Source organism: Netta rufina (genome assembly GCF_964035555.1).
Source record: "Netta rufina genome assembly, chromosome: 2".
Taxonomy (NCBI): domain Eukaryota; kingdom Metazoa; phylum Chordata; class Aves; order Anseriformes; family Anatidae; genus Netta; species Netta rufina.
The window spans coordinates 50,071,400-50,094,607 of NC_140124.1; positions in this window are offsets into that span (position 1 = coordinate 50,071,400).

Genomic DNA, 23,208 nt, shown 5'->3' on the forward strand with positions numbered 1-23,208 from the left:
CCCTCCAAAATAGCAGTCCAGGAGCAGCGCTGGAGCAAGCACCCAGCCAGCAGTCTTGTGGCCAGGGCACGGGGATGCAAGGGAAGGTGCCAGCGGTTATCAGCTTCAGTTGTTTGTGAGGGGGGATCCCATAAACAGAACCAGCCAAAAGGGATGTTTTATAAGTCAACAACAAACCAGCCTTGCTTTTAAAACCTTGGCAAGGGGAGATTAAAACTACAAGGGCAACTGCACTGAGCATCTTCATTCAATATGTGTATCCTGGTTGTAAAGAGCAGGCTGCATGCAGTACAGTGTAAAGAAGCAGAAGCAGAGATAATCAGATCAGCCACCAAAAAAAAAAAAAAAAGTTGGAAATTGCTATCTACTGCTAGTGTCAACATCACAGTCACAGCTATCAACAATATCCAAACTTAAAAACCATGCTACTTAAAACAATTCTCACAACTCTTAATTTGGATGAGGGCTCAGTCATGTCATGGATCATATTTTATTTTTAGTATTTTCCTCCCCTGAAATGGCTATAAAATACTGAAAGAAGGAGGAAGGGAAGGGAAGGGAAGGGAAGGGAAGGGAAGGGAAGGGAAGGGAAGGGAAGGGAAGGGAAGGGAAGGGAAGGGAAGGGAAGGGAAGGGAAGGGAAGGGAAGGGAAGGGAAGGGAAGGGAAGGGAAGGGAAGGGAAGGGAAGGGAAGGGAAGGGAAGGGAAGGGAAGGGAAGGGAAGGGAAGGGAAGGGAAGGGAAGGGAAGGGAAGGGAAGGGAAGGGAAGGGAAGGGAAGGGAAGGGAAGGGAAGGGAAGGGAAGGGAAGGGAAGGGAAGGGAAGGGAAGGGAAGGGAAGGGAAGGGAAGGGAAGGGAAGGGAAGGGAAGGGAAGGGAAGAGAAGAGAAGAGAAGAGAAGAGAAGAGAAGAGAAGAGAAGAGAAGAGAAGAGAAGAGAAGAGAAGAGAAGAGAAGAGAAGAGAAGAGAAGAGAAGAGAAGAGAAGAGAAGAGAAGAGAAGAGAAGAGAAGAGAAGAGAAGAGAAGAGAAGAGAAGAGAGGAAAGTCCAAAGTTGATTATAATGTATAAAGAAATGTAGCTTGAAAGTTGCACAACAACAGCGATTCTGCAAATACTGCCTGCAAATTATCATTTACCAGCTGGCTATCTTAGTATGATTCTTTGGAGTTTGGGGGAAGAAAACTGGCAATAAGCTGAGCAGTGTCTCTGATGTCAGTTTTGCCTTTAGACATCTACAAATGTACAAAAAAAGCTTTTATCATAGATTTATCTGCAAACATGCATACCTATTACAATAACTAGATTGGCCTAAGGGTGGTAGAAATAAGCACTCAAAATGGTGAGGTAACTGTTAAAAGTCAGAGTACAGAAACAAACCAGCACTGCACACACACACTGGCCTCTCCCCAGCCTGTCTCAAATCTCTGAAATTCAGCAGCCTGACTGTACTCCAACCAAATTTGTCCTTGCAAGCTTCTCAGAACAGTGTTCACTTTTCTCTAGCAATGTTTCGGGTAGGGTCACAGATAATGTCACTCCCCTCTACCTTATTCAGAAATACCCTCCAAAAAAGGGCAGAAGGAAATTTAAAACATCACCTAATAAAGCAGCTATTTGGAGACTAGGAACATGTTGACTATGCGAGAGCAGGCTGTGAGCTGAGCTCGTTCCTTGCATTTCCAGCCAGAGGTCCATACTGTACACATGTGGCTGCAGAAATCTTGCCAAAAAGAAAAAGCATTCCCAGGTTCCTCTTTCAGAGGCTCCAGTTGCCCCCCATGAAATGACCCAAGTCTTCCTTTAAAGAAAAAAATAATCAGTGTCTGTGTGCTCTTAATCCATGCTGCTAAGGCAGGCTCAACCATCAACCCAGAAGGGCACACTGCAAGTCAAATTCTTCATACATTTTAATTACGGTTTACACAAAATGAAAGTCGGGCTAATAAGATCGGTTCATAAAAAATTAATAAGAAGTGGCATTTTTGTACAGAAGATCAGGGGACTTAGCCTTCAGAGAGATGATCAGAAAACTATGTTGCATGCAGAAGTCACCTCTAGCCCTCAGCTGGGAAAAAGAGGGAGCAAAAGGGGCAAGGGATGGAGAAAGGAACAAGGGATTTTATTTAATAAAAAACTTTTTGAAAACAAGCATTTCTCATTAAGCTGGTCCCTCTGTAGCAGAGCTGCAGATCTGAAAGGTTTTCTCCCATGTGTTGTTCCGAGACCACTAAACGCACACAACACCGCAGATGCAGGAAGCAGCAGAAAACCATTCTGAGCAGCAGAGCTGGAAAGGCAGACAATAGCTGCCACCTCCAGATAGTGAGAAAATGTGCTTTCCCGAGGGGTCCGCGGCCACCCATATGTAATGCGGATAAGTGAGAACATGCTTGACCCTGGCCGAGACGAGACCCGCTGCTGCAGCTGCTGGCTGGAAGCACTGGGTGGCCTTCACTTCAGCTGCCCTCGGTGCTTTCAGATGGAAAACATGAGCACAGCAACCCGGGCGGTGCTCCCAGTGCACGGGCCCAAAACGGAGGGGGGGCGGCGAGGCTGTCCCCTGCCAAATACTGAGTCACAAGGCAGGGAATCCCATGCCGAGCCCGTGGGCTGGGCTGCGCACCAGGGGAACACCACCCCGTACCTCCCGGTAGTACTGCCAAAATTACCCCAGCGCATCATGCCCTTTAGCTGGTCCTTTCTTACATCACGTTTTGGCTGTGTTGCATGCAACACCAGTGTTTCCAGTAAGCAGAGTAGGAGAAAGGGACAGCACTGCTCCAGGGCTTGCTCTTGCTCACCCCATTTTCATAGTCCCGTGCCTGGGGCTGCACCTCACAGTTCCCCACCTGCTGTGAGGATGTATCAAAGTGTAGCCCAATATGTAGTACTGAATTAGGAGGTGGCTGTGGTTCCAGCTCCTTTATGCTAAATTTACTTCCAAACATGTGGTCAGGAGTATTAATAAATGATTCACTCTATGATTAAAAAGGGATTTATTATTATTATTATTTTTCAAACAGGGTGAGAGGGACAGCATAAAGTTACTTTCAAAGGAATATCATCTGCAAGTTAGAGCCCTTCAGTTAAAATAATAATAATAATAATAATAATAATAACAACCTACAAGGTTCTAATTTATTAATGAATAGCTGCTGTCTTTGTAATTTTGCTGTACTTATTCCATTACTGTCTGACACTTCCTATTGTCTCTGCCTGAATTTTTAAATGCTTCCGCATGACTAGTGATAATCTCCACATTTCATTGAGGGCTGGTAATAAAAGGAGAGAGATTCATGGGTGTATACAAACAATAATAGCTAAACGTGCTCTAAAGCACTTAGCTCAATTTCTAGTATTTCTCCCTCCTAACTTCAAGCTTCTGAAAGGAAAACAAAAATGCAAAGAAACAGTTTTCCCCCATTTTTTTTTGGTCCTGCACTGCATTTATTCTTGATTGAGAAAGAGAAACAAAGTTCCTTCTCAAAACATAAAGACTGCCAGCACAGGGTACAAAGATGCAGGACGCCTCCGTGAAACAAATGTTGGCAGCAAACTAGGCTTCATATCTTGATTTTCTTTCAGAAAATCTTGTAGAACTGGTACAACAAGCTATTGTGAGCAGCTGCTTTGAGGATATAACCTCACAATAAACAATCTGATTTACACACAGGACTACGTATGCTTAGACAGTCTTTTATTGTTTACTCCCAAGTATTTTGACACCCTTTTACCCTGATTCTCTCACATTTATTTTTTTTTTTAACAGATAAGGGCAAAGACCTTATGCATTGGAAAGCACTGTTAAAGGACCTTTTTTAATTCATATTTTCTTAAAGTCCTACTATTCCACACCTTGAAATTATTGCCAAAGGACTACTCTGTAGCATTATAGATTTCACTGTCCAAAAAGCCAAGCACACAGACTGCACGCACAATCTTCACCAATCTTACTCCACAGCAGAAACATCTACCACACTTCCCCCATGCAAAACAAGGGTGCAGTAAGCAGGGATACCCATCCCACATGCCACTCATGTCAGGGTCTTGCCAACTTCAAACCCAGCCCAGAGTGTTTGCTATGGCTAGTTCTGCAACACTCAAAGCTAATACAAGATGCACTGGTAGCTGCTAGAAGCAAAAATGGCCCTGCACATTTGGAGAGGGCAGAGGCTTGGGGTGAACAGCTCAGTCACTGCTTTCAGAAACATGGTACAACAATGTGATGACCAAAACCAATGAGCTGCAACAGCCCATCAGGTCAATACTAGCACTAAATAATGCACATTCACTGCACGGTGTTTATTTGTCATGTTTTACATTTTCTGTTGTGATTCTGTTTGTTGTTTTATGTTGTTTTACAGCGTGATGCACTTCTTTACTGGGGCTCCCATGTTTGCACAGGTAGCTGCTGCATGCCTTCATGCCCTTCCCAATCTATACACCAGATCTCATTAAGCACTGGTGCAAGGGGCCCTGTCCTACCACTGCTTTGCATTCCCTCTTTTACTTTGTTCTTTCTTTCAGATTGCACAGGGTTTCTTTCTCCCCCCTACCACTACAGCTCTCAGTCCTGTCTCCACGCTGATCTCCCCTTCCCTCTGCTCCCCAGAACATCTCTTGGGAGGGGTCCCTCCATCCTGACCATAATCCTTCCTGCTTAAAACTGCTCATTTCATGTAAGCAATAGCTGTTTTTCACCACCTCACTCCAACAGCAGTTTCTCCATGCTGTATGCGTGCTGTGGACCTCTGCCTAGGGACAGAGATGGTTTACATCATGCCCCCAGCACCTTGTGGCTCTACTGCTGGCAAGGACATATGGTCAATATTTTCCTGCAGCCCAACAGCTAGTCGCTTGCTTCCATAACTTTGGTACTGTAGACTGACAGCAGCCTTGCTGTCCTGGTAACAGCAGCACCTACCTCAGTGCTTGAGAAAAATCTTTTTCTCCTATGCCCTTACATGCCATGCCCTCGCACCCCTGTTTGTCACCATGAACCAAGTATCCTTCTTGATACAAACTGCACTTCTGTCTGAACTTGTCGCTTATTCCATTGACAGCCAAAAATACAGTACAGCCAATACAGTTCATTGCACTGAGCATCAGCAAGCAGAGTGGGTCCATAGTCAGCTAAGCCAGATTCATAGCTGAGTAACCAAATGATATGAACAGCCTGTGGTCAGTCATTTGTAGCTAATTTTTATCTCATCAGCCATGGCCACTCACGAGGTTGCTCAATACCCAACAGCCTTCACACTTGAGAGAGAAGCCCTTGACCACTTTAGGGATTTGCAAGTAGCTGCTGAACTTGGTTTACTGGATGGGGAAATGTCTTGTTTTACCATGGACCCCCATATTCAGGTAAACTGTGCTCAGCCTTTTTTGTTGTAGTTACAGTTGCCTTTCTCTCTGTCTCAGCAGATAAAGAAGACCTCATAGTAGCTCTGTCTTTAAACAGAATGAAAAGCCAGCAGCACGCATCACCCCTAATAAGCCAAAGGCACACCAAGATTGCTCACTGATGTTTGAGTGTGCTGGCAGACTTGCGTAGCACATCTGCTTCAAAGGGAATGGCTAAGGCAGCTGGCTGAAAGACACTGCTTAGTTGTTTGTGCAACATTTTAAGAACAACTCCAAGGTGAAAGCATTTCATAAGGAATAAAATGGGTAAGTTTTCTATGGCTTTCCCAGCTCTCCCCTCACCCCTCATCCAAACTACTCGTCCATCCGCTTGGCATCTAGCCTTTATTTCCAGAAAGAATAAGTGGCTTTTCTAAACATTACTCATATAACTACAAGTGCTGAACATAACCCAGAGCTGTCCAACTTTAGTGCAATGGGCATGTAGGCTGGCAATTTAACTGCAGCCCTAAAGCTATGTCTAGCTTGGATATGCACAACTATTTACATGGATTGTTATACAAAGAAGTTCAAACCATCATGAGAGCTGTTTGTTCTTGTGATTTCCTTTCAACATTAATGAAAAGCCTGCAAGCAAACAATGTTCTCCTCACCTTGAAATGACAGGGAAAGTGAATATGCAAGCCAGGCTTTGAGGACTGTTCATAGCTTTCAAGGTTCAATCTGGACCTCCTAGAGCAAAATTTTCTAAACTCACATGCCCTCAGATCTCATCCACTGAGCACTTTCAAATACAGGACAAGGTCTAAAATGTACTGTTCCTCTCACTACAAAGAAAAAATATACCTAGACCTCCAGGCAATACTTTGAAAAATTATTCCTTCATGCCTTTATATTTAAATAATGACTTTTGTCCAATACTTGCAATGATTGCATTTAAGACCTTTCCATTTGCTTTAGGTAACTAGATCACACTACCAGTGGTATCTTTACTCTTCCCTAGGAATCCCTAGGTAAATTTTCTAGAAGGACAGAAAACCCTTCAAAATCATGAGGCAACATTATCTACTTGTTCTGGGCTGAAATGGAAAATATTTTGATCATGCTCCCTGTGCAGTTCCAGCTAGCAACGTGAATCAGATTTCTGAATGCAGGGATTGATCATAAAATGGTTTGCACTAGTACTATGCCATAGAATAATTTAAAACATTATCTGCTTACTTTTATATAACTCTCCTTCTTCTATTCCCTTCCTCAGGGGAATAGCTACAGATAGAGGTGTTTTTTTCCAGAAAAGATACCTAATTACCTACTAGAACATCAGATCAGGTAGGTATTTGCATGCTTTAATTTATGTCTACAAAGGTTCTCTGGGGCACAAAATAAGAGCTAGACCGAAGCCAACTTTACAAGTTTTTGACAGCCAAGTACACCAACCAACCTTATTGTCTACTTTGAATTTGAAATTTAGCTTCAATTCCCAATTTTAATAAATAAAATAAAGTGGTGTAGGTATGACAGAACTCTGTATTCATTGGGTAAAACATAATTTGAAACATACACACTCATTCAAGCCATGCAATGTACTAAAATGCAGGGTTCACGGCATTATCTGACATGATCAGAGCACAAGCACCCAGATGAGGAACATGCGAATGCACAGGCCAGCAGGCATGCTAGGGAACTGCCCCATGCACACCTCTGGTACAGAGGAATTAACTCACTGACAGACTACTTCACATAAACCACAAGTCAAAAGCATGTACTGAGTCAGTAGCCAATGCTATGAACGTACGACGAATCCAATGAACTCATTCCACAGTAATTTGTTTGTATTCCCACAGCCACATTTATGGGTGCCAGAGCTGGGCTGGCTTGTTACTTTCTGTTGTTTTAAAATTCATGTCCTTCCACCTGTTCATATTTGTCCTGTGGGACAAAAAAAATATTGCACAGCTGTAGGAAAACTTCACCACATTTGCGTTTTTACATTTTGACTATGTAGCAACATAGAATAATCCTACGTAACAAATACCACTGCAGCACAATCCACTCTAAGGTCTGCTAGCAACCCCATCCTGATGCAAGTCTACAATGAGCAACTGTAAAAACACACCACCCTTGCTTTATGAGGTTGCTCCCTAAAGTTTAAGCCAACAATAAACCCATAATATTGGCAACTGGGATTACAACAGAGACTCTGTGAACTGTGTCATTTATACACCAGTACATCTCAGCAAAAGTTTGAGGAACTGTAATCCTTCAAGTCTGTTTTAAGCCTGTAACACCTGAAGTCAAAGTTTAGTACCTATTCTACACTCCTTTTTTTTCATTTGATTCAATCTATCTGAGTTCATAACATTGTCTATTAATCCATGTATAAGCAACTGCAAAATTCTTCTTAACCCAAAAGATAGAGGTAGTATAGCCTACAGCACAAGCTATTTTGTCAGAAGTTTTAAATTTGGTATTTGCCCTTTCTTTGTTCCTTCATGCACCTTTCCCATAACTCCTATTTACTTTCTACATTTTCTTCATTTTCTACTCTTTCTTTTTTTTTTTTTTTTTTTTTTTTTCCATTCCATGGTATTTTATCTTTCTTTTATTTTTTTTTCTCTAAACTTTTGCTCTGTCTCCTTCACCTGTATCAGTGTCTCTTTTATAGTCCTGATCAGTCAAGATGGAATTAAAACTTAGAGCTAACATTATCCAAATGGGTTTTAGATGAAGTAAAACAAGTTTTCTAACACTAATAGCAACACAGACCAGAACTCACATACAATTAGGGAATTTTATCAAAGGAAGGGGGAAAAGCTGTTTTCCTTTGTGTAAAAGCCATCCTTAGGCTAGTTTATGCTTTTAAGTGATTACTGAGACATTACAAATACTACAATTTCAAAAAGATTTCATGAAATCTAACTGCTGTTAATCACGTGTCACTGTTTAACCATATGGTAATTAACATCTTTCCTCCTCACTTCATTTTACTAGATAAAATAAGGTGTTACATCACCTTATACCAGTTTGCACTTGTATGCAATTTATGCTACAAGTTTATATTTCAATTTCCTAGTCTGCTGTCAAGAGCATTTCTTCCTTGGGATGTTAAAGCAAAACGCTGGATCTTCAGCACATTATATGTGAAATACTATTATTATAAAAATATTTAATATTTTCAAACAAACCCAGGGGATTGAGCAAGCACAGATCTAAAATTTAAACCTAGATGTCTGTCAAAGAAGGGTGATTTGCTGCATGAACAGCAAACTAAACCAAACAATAACCATGTCTGGATTCCCAGTCTCCTGTGCATCCAAAATATAGAGAGATGTAAAAATGTTCACTTCATCTGCAAACTTGGATACCAAAATATTTTATTTAGGTGGTCAAATATAGATTAAGATGGTTATTGGAAGATAACCTCTTTTGAGTTTGTTCAGAAGTTTTATAGTACAGTAATTTGGGGAAAAAGCGAAAACTATGATTAAAAAAAAATAAAAAATAAATAAAATAAAATAAAATAAAATAAAATAAAATAAAATAAAATAAAATAAAATAAAATAAAATAAAATAAAATAAAATAAAATAAAAGAGACTCTACTCATGCAGATACTGAAATGTACTTCTTGAAGCCATGTAGAAATATCTGGTCAACTAAGATTTATGTTGTCATAATGAGATATTATTAGGCTGCTTAGTTTGATGCATCAGAAGGTAGATCTGAGGTAGATCTTAGATCCAAATCTGTCCCATGTACACATACTTTTGATGCTTAAGTATGTAGCGCTTTCACATCAAAGCTTACAGATTAATTTATCATGGTGAAGAGAATGCAAAATTATCATAGTCCAACTGCTTCTGTAGCAACAAAGCTACATTTGGAATAGATCTTCAGATGTTTTATTATTGTTTATTTTTTCACTCAAAAAAGAACAAAAACCCTTATCAAAACTTTACTTAAATGGATCTTGTCTACTTCCACTGAAATTCCTCCACATAGGAAGACTTAAAACACAATTCAGAACTATTTTGCAGAGACAGAGGTTTTTTTTTTTCCAACAGTATTTAACATTGAGCAACAGGCAAAAGCGGATAGAAATACTAGAAGTATAGCATGCTTTTAAGCTACAAGCAAACCACCTAGAACAGATGCTATACTCTGCCATATGCTATGCCAAACTCTACTATACTAGAGAGCCATTGCTGATTACTGCTGCTATGCTATTTCCAAATGTTCCTCTACCAAAGGTAAGCAAAAAAAAAAAAAAAAAAAAAAAAAAAAGATTTTTCCCTGGAGTGAACTGACACTTGCTTAGAAAATATATTGTATAAAGCTTTTTCCAAGAAGTGTATGTCCGTCCATGACCAAGAACAAAAGCAGGAGTAGAAATAAAAGAAAGCATCTCAGTCCCAGCTCATGTCAGCACTCCTGAACCAAAGCCAAGGTTATGATATGTGTCAGAAAATATACCTAATGTTCTTTTGATGTTTAAAAGAAATAGTTTGCGTCAAATGCACTGAAAACAACAGTTATTTTTGCCATGTTACTACCTGTCTACATCATTGTCACATCATTGTGTCATTTTGATACATGAGAAGTGTAATAAGTTTAAATGAACAGTTCTGTTTCTTGCAGACAAGACAATGATTTTCTAAGAAGAAAATTATTCCAGGAAAACTGCTTGCTGCAATACTGCATTTCCCTATCTGCCCCTTCCACCCTGCCTCACCTGGGGAGGAAACAGGGTGCAGGGGAAAGAAGAGAAGTTGTCTATGAACAACTCAGTGAGGGTAGGGACAAAACTACCAACAACAGATAAACAATTGTGAAATAAAGTAGATAAGAAAAATATCAGATCTAAAAATTATTAATGAGTATAAGTAGAGGGAAACATTAAGAAGTCAGCAGCTAAAACCAACTGACATGTTAATTGATGGAGTTATAGTTACCAGGGCAACCACAGCTCTCCTAACTTTTGTTCTTTTCATACACTTATTTTTGCACTGAATATTCTTTTATGTTTAGTATCTCCAAAAACTTTATCATCTTTGTAAGGATAAGCAGAGCACCAGCACCTAGGAGAAGGCTTCTTTGGGAATCCTGTATGTGGACCCACAATAGTTCTCAAACTCTCATTAAACACACTTTTATCTTCTTATGGTTTTAAAATGTTAAAACATGTTAAAAGTTGGCACTTCGTTATCTTTCTTTCCAATATTAATCACATACTTATAGCCACTTGAAAGTCCACTGTAACTTGCCTTCCCAAAAATCACTCCATCCCAGGACCCAAGCCTCTGACAGAATGGCACACACTTCCACCTGCATGATTACCCTTCAGATCAACCAGTAATTCCAAGCTTTCTCCATGTGGACATCAAGCAAACCGCTAGAGTTTGTTCAGACAAAGCCTGGAAAGAGGAACCAGGTCATCTGCATGACTGTGTTATATATTACAGAAGGGTTATTCTGCTGACCTCTGTTCTGATACACAAAACATTACTGATAATACTCTTTCAAATACTTTTGGTTTGGGTTTTGCTTTTAGTTTTGGCCTGCTGCTTATTTAAATAATTCTTAGGCATTCTTGGTCTTGCATTCACCAGTGCTCATTTGTACTGTTTGGTAAGGAAGAGTTATTGTCTTAAATCTTGGAGAAGATCTAATCTTGAGAACTATCTTAGGCTGAGAAATGAATTGAGTAGACAAGCAGAGCAACTGCTCTGATCCTTGGATGATTTACAAAATAAGCTGTGGAAATGCAGAAAAGTTTGTTACAGCTTGAATCAACAAAAGGAGGAGGAAGGGGAGGAGCGGGTGTGTAGTGGTTTCTTTCGTTAGGGTTTTCCAAAAGCAGCCTGGGGAAGACACAGTTCGGGTAGCTGAAGCAGGCACATGCAGATGATGAATGCTTGAGCGGAATGAAGTTATGCTAATCATAAGCATGCCATTTCAGGCTATGAAATATGCACTGCCCAGCTGGAAACAGAAAACAGAGTGCTGCTGTTACTGATTTGAGTGCAAAATAAAATAAAATAAAATAAATAATAATAATAATAATAAATAAAAAAGTAGGTACAATTCTGAAAATTTCTTGAGAATTTCACATGGTGCAGTCACATGAAGAACTAATATTTGCTACAACTGACAGTTTTTAATCTTCTCATTTACATAAAGTGCTCCAGTAGTAGTATCTTAGGGCTCTACTAATAATTATAGAAGTGGTTCAGATGTTTTTTTCTTCATGGGCTATTTTGAAAGATTTTAAGATTTGTTCCTATGATACTTTTGCAAAGTCATGCTGCAGCCAGAGTTACAATATGAATACCATCGGAACTTCGTAGTCAAAGCTGAATTAAAGACTTTGTACATGAGAGTGTATTAAATGAAAAAACTTCTTCTAAAAAAGAAAGGGAAAAAAATACTGACTACTTTTCTTCACAATCACGAATGCACTTTTACCAGTGATTTGCAAGAGATGAATATTGTTTACCAGTGTAACTGCCAGCTGTAATAACAAACATATGACATTAAAAGGACGTGCTACAGATATAGTTTCTTTGTATTAGCTGATGTTAAGGACAGATTCCCAAGATGAAGAAACTAATTTTAAAGAGTTGCATTTCTGCACCAGAAGCAGTTTTGATTCTTGCCACTGTGATGCTAGATAAGTTTTAATCTTGTCATCAATTATGAAAGATTCTTATGACAACCTTGATTTTATGAAATTAGGTTATCTTCCAGCCTGTGGACATACTCGTATTGCATTCTGGGTTAATCCACGTGTATAGCTCACTTCTGTCAGAATGACAAAAGACAATTGATTTTGTTTCATGGTGTATTCTTATCAATGTTCTCCTATGCACTTAGCCAGTCTTTGACTGATAGGGTGTTAGAGGAAAGGTCCATTAATTGATTTGTAAATAATTACAGCTAAGTCTTCACTTTTGACTAGCTATCAATAAAGACTTATCCTTTTTTCACTGGTGAATGCTTTCAAATCACCTTCAGTGTCCAACTTTGAGCCACAAAAATCATTTAAATCATTATGCACTTTTAGAGTAGTACCTACTGGTGATGACAGAGGTAAGAGTGTGCCAGCTTTTCTCTTATTATCACTTATGAAGATGTAGAGAAAAGCAAAATAAATATATAAATAAATAAAACGTGAAGGGGTGGGAGGTAGTACTGGGGGATACAAATCAATTACTTCTTGAAGTGGGAATTAATTTTCAAACCTTGTAAAAATTCATCAAGTGTACAGAGAAAAGACTATATGCACTACTTGGTATATTGTTACTAAACATGCAAAGCCTAATAAGTTCATTACCTGTGTGTAACATATACAGTAGTCTATCTGCTCATGTTCCCAGTAATTTTTGAACCTGTTCACTAAGCTCAGACACAGTAGACATAGGACTATGAGTATCAGAGACAGTGAGTTCTTAAAGATTTTGTGAAAATATGTAGCTGGATGCATGCAAGAGAGACTTATTTAGTGCCCTGATGGAGTAGAAGGCTGCAGAATGAGCTCATGCAGCATAAGACACTTAAGAATTACACCCAAATGGATGAAACAGAGACAGAGAAGGAGGCTGGTAGGTAGACATGCACACACTTGTGTGGCATTTTAGATATCCTCATCTGAAGGAAAAGGGAGTAGCCAGAAGTCACATGGCAATTAGCATCTGTTCTTGGAAAAGCAAGTTTTAATGATTCTGGATTTCAGGCTCACAGCTTCTCCTCAGCATCTCGTCAAGAAGAAAAAGCCCAGCACACATATTTGAGTCTTCAGAAGAAAATGCTAACTCAAGTCTGAAAAGTAGCTATAATACCTAGGCAAGCATTTCATTGGCTGTTAATACAACAAAGCTGTAATGAAAACATACTGGAGTTGTCACACACTCAGAAAGCAAATACCATTAATCCAAGCCACTATGTTTTACTTTGAGAATGCATTTTAAAATATACAGCACAAGGCAAGTTAGATTTAATTTCTTGTATATGATAATACCAGCAAACAAGGTGTAGAGTTGTATCAGAGACCTGCATGTTCAGCACAAAACAAGCAACCAGAAAGCCTTCTTTATTGCTATTTTCCAGTGATATCCACCAGCTTCGCATTAACTAGCACATAAGCTTTCCACTTACTTCAACAGAAAAGAAAGGCACTCCTACAAAAACTACGCAACAGTTTATGACCTAAGTGCTGTTCCTATGTGTTAAATATCTGCTCCATTTGTCAAATCGTGCTTTATACCTGACAAACACCCATAAGTCTTTCAATTCTACTTGCCTTCACTACCAGCTTTCTAGGAAGAGCTTAAGCTGCAATGCGCCTAACTTAAAAGATGCATGTCAGCACACCAGTAGATCCATGCCAAAACACAGAAATGGCAAATGCTTGTGGGTTACTGTCTCTCTCCTGTGACGTTTCCCATCAAATGCCCAGCTAGTGCATTTTGAGCACCCACATGTTGAGCCATTTAGTTACATTCCCTCTTGCTCATAAAGGTATGAGTCAATGTGAGAGTCACAGCACATTTACCCAATGCCTTACATAGGAATTTTCTATTAAAAAAAAAAAAAAAAAAAAAAAAAAGCCAAAATCCCACTCATTCTGAGAGCAGAAAGAGTTTGTAAGTTCAAAGATTACCAGACTCATGGATTCAGGCAAGCCCATCATAGGGGACAGCAAAAATATGGCTTAAACAGTAGGAAGATTTCTTCAGGTTTTCAAAAAATAACCATGTCTCCTCATTCAGTCTGTCCCTGTTCAACTGCAACGCTACTATAGACACCATTCTGCTACTAAGGGAAAAGTCTGTACAAGACTGGGAGCAGGCCAAGCAAACAGGACGGAACCACATGACAGCCTGGCTGTGTGGCATGGTCCTCACACATTTGACACAACAGGCCTTGCTGAGTTACCTCAGCATGGCTGCATTCATGCACTAAAGGCTAGCAAGGCCAGAGGAAGAAGAGTCCAAAAAGATCATGAAGTGGCAGCAGCATGGTCACTCCCTGTCAGGACTTGGGAAATTTCCCAGGGTTTCTTGGGGAGCATAGTTTGTGAAGATGATCTTTGTTACTGCAGCCACCCCATGTCTCTCTCTTCTTCAGATTGCAAAAATCTTTGTTTGTTTGTTTCCTTTGAAAAGTAGCATCCAGAGGGAAAGAATATCTAGTCCTAAGTTGGTTGTGCCCATCCCATGGTGTCCTTTGAGAATGCTCCAGCCAGCCTCAACCTCTGTCAAAGGCTGGATCTGCTCCACTGAAGCTGGAGAGATGTGTGAAATGGATCCATGTGCTACATAAATTTATTCCATCTGAAACATAAAAAGTCTTTTGGTCAGTCCCATCTGCCACATCACACTTACACACAAGGGAAGGTTTCCCAACAGAAACTTCATCAGGGAACAGCACTATCACCTCCTGCCCATGAAGCAGGTGACCTTCATAGGTAATGGCTGTCTGGTCCTAGGCTCAATCATAGCATGATTCTCACATAACGTTAAGAACTTCAGAAAAGGCACATATAGAACTTAGACAAACACAATGCGAGGAGACAAGCTGTCAATGTGTTTCAATTAAAACATCTCTAACCTAAGAACATGTTTTTAAGCCACTCAGTCAGAGAAGCCTTTACAATCTTATAATCGCTTAATAATATTTCACACTTATTGCTCAATGTGAAACCCAGGTCCAGTTTTTGTAAACTGTGGCACCATTCTTATTCCAGATGGCATGCAAAATATATTATATAATATAATATAATATAATATAATATAATATAATATAATATAATATAATATAATATAATATAATATAATATAAATATAATTATAAATGACAAAGTTAAACAGGTTTAACTGTTTAACTTTTATAGCAGCTATTCAATTCCTGCACTCTGGTGCACTTTGGCATAACAGAAAGATTTCAATCAGCCCCTGTCTCTCACTGGGCCTTCAAACAGCACCAGAGCACGTGTTCAATAGGTTCTCAGAAAGTAAGCAGACAAATAAGGAGTACATAAGAAAAGTAAGCAGACAAATGTAGGAGAAAGTAAGGAAGTAAGCAGACAGATGTAGAAAAGTAAGCAGACGAAAGTAGGAGTACACCTGCAGCATGGTGCCTTTTTTGTTTTTTTATTTCAACATGAACATAGCTGAGAACAAGCAGTAAGATGTTTCAGTTTAAAATTAAAATTTATTTTAAAACATATTAAACTTTATTTAAAAACATATTTCCTACAAAACAATTTTACTTTTCAGTTTGCCATAGCTCAATATGAAATACAATCTCCCCAATAGACATATACTGCGAATACAATCATAACTCATCTCAGTGTCATAAAATCTCTCTTTACTGTTGCACCTAAAAGTATTCTAAGCGTTATAAGAAATCAGCTATGTCAAAGAGGGCTTTCTCTGCACCTGACAAATTCCCATTGCTACTTCTGTTTCCTCCTCTCTTCTCTCCTTCCTGGTGCTTACTTTGGCTCTACTTTTCTTGTGTCCCTTCAAAACTTCCGTGTCCTCTGTTGGCCTTTGGGGCACAGAGCACAATGGAAGAGATATTACTTTGTGGCCTTTTTAAATGCTGTGCAGTCTGAATTGGACAGAGAAACTGAGTGCCACTTTAAGTCCCTCTGATTATGTGCATATCTACAAATTATTCTGAAAACTACATGACCACATTAAAGTGGCGTTAAGCCCAATAAAATATACCCCGCCTGTCAACATAGATGATTAGCCGGGGCTCAATGCCCCATGGGTCCCAGACATAATGTTTCCAGGAAGCTCAGGACCAGCAAAATAGTATGGAGACATGCCCTAAGTACTAAATATGTCTAGAGTCTGCAAAGGGTGTTAGGGCATCAATGCATTCAAGTGAGTCAGTGTATCTCATCTTTTTGGTTGCTAAGAAAGCGGCAACTCATCTCCTGAGGAGCCTAGTCCTAGCTTGGTAAGTATTTTACAGATCAGGGTTGACTTAAATTTGCTTGTTGGCCTCTCCTGATCAGGTGTGACACACTGTGCTTGCAGCCTGTGGTGTTTGCCCGCTTCATCAAGGACCAGTAGACCGAGCTTCAATGCAACCAAAGCATGGCTTGCAAGAATATGGTGGAGGAAGCCACCCTTAGGCAAGTGTGCAACTGAGAAATGGGTTCTCTAAAGCTTTACGCAGCCCTTATCTCCTGGAGCAATGAATGAAGCCAAACTGCCCCTGAGGTTTCTGCACAATGTTAATAATAAACGGTCAACTAACACTGGATTCTCCTCCAAGGCATCCACCTCCTCCCACAAATCCTGCAGTATGCATAGCATGTACAAATTTGTTGGAGAGTTTAAAAAAAAAATAAAAAATGAAAGTTTTGCTTTATGCTATTGTGTAAACATAATTTTTATTGAGCTATAGTATAAATATTGGCTAAGAATTAATTTGAAGCTTTTAATGAATTTATCCCCTGCTCAGAAGTGCTAGGAAGTATCGCATACTGAGGGAGGAAAAGGGTTGCTTCGGTTTTTGACACAAGGCAGGTCTTAAGTAAAGCAGACAACTGCAGCTATCTCTGTCTGCTACAGGGACATGATCATAACTGACAAGCAGAGGTAAGAGTTAAGGAAAGAGTTTTTTTCAAGCTACATAAATTAAAACCAAGGCATTCTTCCTCTGCTTACATTGCCAATGTACTTTGACTACAGAAAATGTATTTTCTGGGCAATACTGCTGCTCTGAAAAGGATTTGGTAAATGCAGGTAAATGTAGAAATAAAAGCAGGTAAATATAGAAATAAGTTAGAACTCAGTTTTCTAGAAAAGTTTATACAGGAAACCACAGTTACTTAAGGGTAACCCAGTAGAACCCAAGAACATCAGTGAATGCAGGCAGCAGGTTCTGCAAGCAAAACCAACTTCAGTAGTACACTACAGTAAATACTGTTGCAGAAGTTGGAGGGCAATGCAAGAAGGTACTAAGCCACCGAGGGAACCCATGCTGCAGAATCAAGTCTTCCAGCTTGTGGAAACAGACCAGTTGTCCATGAAACTTGCTTTTCTGGCGGCATATTCACACAGACAGGAAGCACAGTTGAGGCTTTCCCGCACTACATCAATACCTGAACAGAGGTTTGGACAAAAGGGGCAATTTGAAGCCAGCCAAACTGAAGAAGTCAATGGTGTCTCTGGCATACACTAGTAGTTTGAAAAGCTGTATTTAACAGCATTAGGATTCAGAGTAATTAACAAAATAAAAATTAAAAATAAATAAATAAATAAAAATGAAAGGCAGACATAGTGATTACACAAATAAATACAGCTCTCCAAAGCTCACTGAGCTCTGGAAAGGCTCCTTAATAGGACAGCAAGGGCCACAGAATATATCACTGTCAGGCACACTGGGATTTTCATCCCATTGCTGTTCAGTAGGGATAAGATGATATTCCTTTTCTCAGATGCAAACTTTGCGTTCAACTTTTCTCCTGAAAGTTAAATCCCTTTCTATTTGTTATGTAATTAAACCACAATACACAAAAATATCTATGGCTATATAAACCAGAAGATGCCTGGGTTTAAAAGAAGAAAGAAAAGGAAAAGAGATGATGGACTAAGCCCTGGTTGACCAGCATCTCCACAGCAGCACCATCTCAACAAGCCATGCATTAAAGCAATTCTTAGTCCTCTACAAACAATAGGCTTAAAAAGGCAGAGCAGGAGTGCCTTGGGTGCAACGTAAAGCATACAGCTGAAGGCAAACAGCTTGCAACCACAGAAGTAGCTCAGATATCCAGAAAAATCAATACTTGTGTATTGTTATTCTCGCATACATCACATTTGCTGATCCAACACTTGTTCCCACAGAGAAAAGGATCAGAGAGGCCAGCAGCAGCCAGTAGCTGAGCATAGCTTTTTCCCCCTGGAGCACGATTCTTGACCCACAGACAGTATACAGGCACACTACCTTCAACAAGCAGGCAGAGATCTACAACCTTTTTTGGATTAATAAACAGTACTGTTACAATAAATTAAATAATAATAATAATAATAATAATAAATAAAAGCTAAACAAAACAAAATAAAAACTAGTAAAAGGGGACATACTTTCCTCTAGTATTTCTCCTCAGCAAAATATCAGGGCTCTCACTCCCCAGCATGAGGCAGCTGCTTTGCACAAGTTCTCTTCCCTAAGCTGAGACAAATTCTGAGCAACCCAGACCATCAGTACATGACGTACTGAGCAACCCAGTACCATCAGTACTGGCAGAGAGGTTCCCTTCTCCTACAGCATGGCAAGGAGAAAGAAAAGGAAGCCAAGGGCATTTTCTGATTGCATGCAAACAAGAAGTTCAGTTCTGTTCTACTTTAGTGAAACAGAAGCAGACACCATTTTGGCACTACTGCACACAATTCAGCAGCAGACATTGGAGATGGGTTGCACCCATGGAAGCTGAGAGAGGTGGTTGCTGTCATAGCATGGTTGTTTCCTATTGTCTATGAAAAGTCATGGAAACTGGCAGAGACTGAGCACACCCGTGACAAATCATGCTTGCCTTCTGTGATGAAATGACTGGATTTGAGGACGAAGGCAGAGCAGCAGATGTCAGTTACTTAAGTTCTAGCAAGGCTTTCAACACTGTCTCCCTGCAATATGCTTGTGACCAGGTTGGGAGCTTATGGTTTGAATGGCAGAAATCCTGACCAGTAAACCACTGGGGGTATGTTTGGGATCAGAGGGCAGCAGACAGTGGGTTGTACTCTGCCTGGAGACAGGTAACACATGGAGTACCACAGCGGTTTGTACTGGGACCTGTCCTTTTACCGTCATTATCAGTGACCTAGAGGATGATGGAGAACTTGCACATTATCAAGTAGCTTAAAGAACAGGCCATTCAAAACTCACAGCCTCAAATCAAAGGAGTAAGACCAGCAATAAGACAAAGGAGTAAGAGAAGAGCTAAACCGTTTCCAGTCACCTGCTAGATTTACCTTTATATATTTTGTATTTGATAATGAAGAACAGGTAGGAGACAGCCTGCCCTGACCTGAAGAGGGCAAGTTTTTATCATACACATTGTGCACCACAGTTATTGCACTGTTCTGTTACACAGAGGGAAGCTTTGGATGTTATTACACTATCAAAAACAAAACAAGGTAGAAATATGCAGTTCCCTCTCCATCCCCAACTGTATAGTTGTAATTTTATTTATTTAATTTATTTTTTAAATTACATGATCACAATCTGAACAAGATAAAACAAATAGTGACGCCAAGTAATCCATCTGGAATCCAGCCCATTAGGAAAGCTAATGTCAGGATTATCAGATCATACTGAAAAAAAAACTTCTAGAGAATAAATACATGGATGACCAACCTAGAGAAGATATTGTCAGCCCTAGACATTTCTTCGTATAGGCCCAATATACCAGCCTACTTTCCCTTCCTTATCTCACCCAGCAAAAGCATGCTATTAAATACACAAATTTCTTTCAGCAAGCTAAACAAACAGAAATGCACAAAGTTAATTAATACCATAGTAACTTCTTTTATCTTCCAGTGAAAACAGAATTTAAAAGTCATACTATTTCTGTCCAGAAGCTTAAAGTTAAAAAGCTTAGGAACTCATCTGGGACTTTGAATCTGAGAATCATTCAGCTGATGTCATTAAAAGAGGTGAATTAGAGTTGTAATTATTCCCTTATGAGTCCTGCTGTCTATCTGAGAAAGATGGGTATTCATTTCTATCTTCAAAAATTGATTTATTTGGGTGCAAAAAATAAAAGAGTTAGAGACAGCAAGAACTTAGTTTTACTGTACATTCGCTAGAATGCACCCCCCTCCCTACCCCCCCCAAAAAAGGGTTGATAACATAACACATGCCTGCAAGTCAATGGTTGCTGTACCTTCTACATCATATAGCAGTTTCCTAGAGATCCTCAGGATAAACCCTATCTCCACAGTCCCTGCTTGCTATCCACTGTTTAGTACAGTAACACTTCACTAACATGCAAATGCTTGACAGTTATTGTGTTTTGGTGTATCTGTATATTTATAAACAACCATTCTAAACCATATCCACATTTAAGGAAACTGTTTAACCACGCTAAACCTAAAGACTAATTTGTATTGGTTGAAAAAATATGTTGCAGCCAGGTTATTCACTCGTTTTTTATTTCTACATTAACTTTTAAAACCCTACTTCTGCAGATAGGTCAAAAATGGCAAAACATATGTAGGAAAACACACACACACTTATTATATATAATATATATATAATTGTTTTTTATTATAAGTACAAAACTATGAGCTATAAATGAATAAATAGTTTAATGCTTTGTTGGATTTTTTATTTTTATTTTTTAAAGAAACCACTAGAAGGCCAGTAGCAATGCACATTAATGTAGGAAAGAATGGAATCAGCTGAATCAAGTTAAAGAGGATTGTACTTAATCATCCTAGATAAGCAGAATCATTTCTGATTCCCACTCTTTTCTCTTTAAGCAAATCACAGAAGTTACATATCCTTCCTTAACTATGATTTAAGGTGCACTATCCTTTTGTTGCGAAGCGGGAGGAGGGGAAATAACAGCTACCAATTCTTCTAGAAAACAATAATTTTCTCTACTTTTTTCCCCCCCCCCCCCATTACTGCTTTGAAGAAAAAGCCTTCTAAATTCACTTTCACCCAAATTTAAACTACTTTGCACTAACATGCCAGTAAAATATCTGGCAAACAGAAGAATAGTTGCAGTGTGTCAAAATTCCTCCACACCCTCTTCAGTGTGGAGATTCTTCCACATATCTTCCAAGAGCCTAACTTCAGGCCCAGAGCGAAACTGACCTACAGACACTCCTAAGTTTCCTCATCTCCCATAGAGTATGCACACATAAAAATTTATCTGTCATCCAGCAGAGTATCTGCTTATGGTAATGGAAATCTGGACCTTAGCAGTGCTAAAAAATAAACTCTTTCACAGTGTACCTTGATTTAAGTTTTTGTTACAAGTCCATGGAAATCTATGTTCAGTTTTCATTATTTTGCCCTCATGCACAAGTACCAACAGCTAAGTATGGACCTCTTCAATTATTTCAGTCAGTCTGGGTACTGACCTAATACACAGCTACATCTAGCCAGCCTTCAAGTATCCAAGGGATTTTTAGGGACAGACTGCACACATGAACTATAGAACTTAAATTATTTCATTACAGACAACACATGAACATTAGCACTACCTGCACTTTTTAAGGAAGTAAGGGGCTGGAAGCCAAATATCTTTCTGTAGAAACCCAATCCAGAAAGATCCCTGCTATATAGATTACATTACAGACTTTGGATCCTCTCCTATTTACTGGCTCACTAGCTACAGAAACAATTTTAAGGATAGCAGTGATGAGGAGAAACTGAAATATATGAAATGTTAGCACAATATCCTAAAGTGTTATGTAAATATAACATTAAAATACAGAAGCACAAAAGCTGCCAGTTTCATTTTGGTCATATTTGGCTTTATATATCGTTATATGAGAGTCAAGTATGTTCTTGTCTCTCTTTGGACTTTTATAAGACACATCAAAGGAATGAGCAGTAATGTCCTGGAACAGAGAAGATATGTCATAACAACAACTGTTAGCCCACAAGAAAAGAAATTACCTTACTAGGACAGAAATACAACCATCCGAGAAACTGAAGCTAAGAATTCATGGTGTGTGCTTTTTTTAGGTTAAGAAAATGTGCAGTAAAACAAAAAATGTCAGGCATGAACAAAGTTCTAGTGAGCACTCATTAAAAACTAGTATTTTTCATGTCCATGAGCTAAGTTTGCCTGTGCATTTCCCTTTCTAAATGTAGAAAATACTGCAGTAAATATAACTACTAGAGCCACTGAGAGACACACATTTTCTACTACACATGTGACACTGAAGCTATATTGCATGATAATTCCATAATTCACATTGCATACTGTGATAATTCTCAAGATAAAAGAAAAAAAATGAAGATAATACCATTTTATGGGAAGATGTCTATGCTGTTTTTATGTGTTTAATACAAGCCGCCTGATTTCCCCACACTTAACCACTCACTTGGAGGCTAGTAACCTCCAACTAAACTAAATTTACAAATGTACACATCTAGGACTACATCCCCTTGTTCTCACTGCCTAAAATTTGGAGCCATTAAAGAACATAAATCCTGAAGATAGCATTTTCAAAATTCCCAAAACATTTAATCTCTTAAGACCCTCCTTAAGAACCAAGTTGTGTTCAGAAACATTTGCCTCACTAGAAGTCAGTGAAGCAGCTTTTAATGACTAAACCTTGTAAAAAAAATAGTCACCCTTAAAGTTTTTAATCAATTTGTCATTTTTGAAAGGTTTATCTCAAGCTTACAAATTCCTCTCCTAGTTCACCTTCCCACAGGGAAAAAAAAAGGGGGGGGGGGGGGGAAACAAACAAACAAACAACCACCACCTGCTTTGATTGAAAAATACATCAAAACACAATAATAAAAAATGTTTTTGTTGGTTGGTTATTTTTTTGTTTTGTTTTAAGGTAGATCATTTTGTGGTTTTGTAAAGAAATTGAGGTACTTTTCTTGTTTTTAAGTTGTATTGTGTACCACTTTAGGATCATATTCAGGCATTACCTTATTGACAGTAGTACTAATGACAACTCATCATAAGGACAATTTAGCTTTAACCTCTCATAGTCTTTAAGACACATGCCCAGTATGGGGAAAAAAGAAGGCTAAGTTTTTGATTTGGGACGTTTCTCTTTCCTTTTTTTTTTTTTTTTTTTAAGTACACAGTGTCTAAAACAACTTTTATTAAAAGTGTTAAGTGGGAATA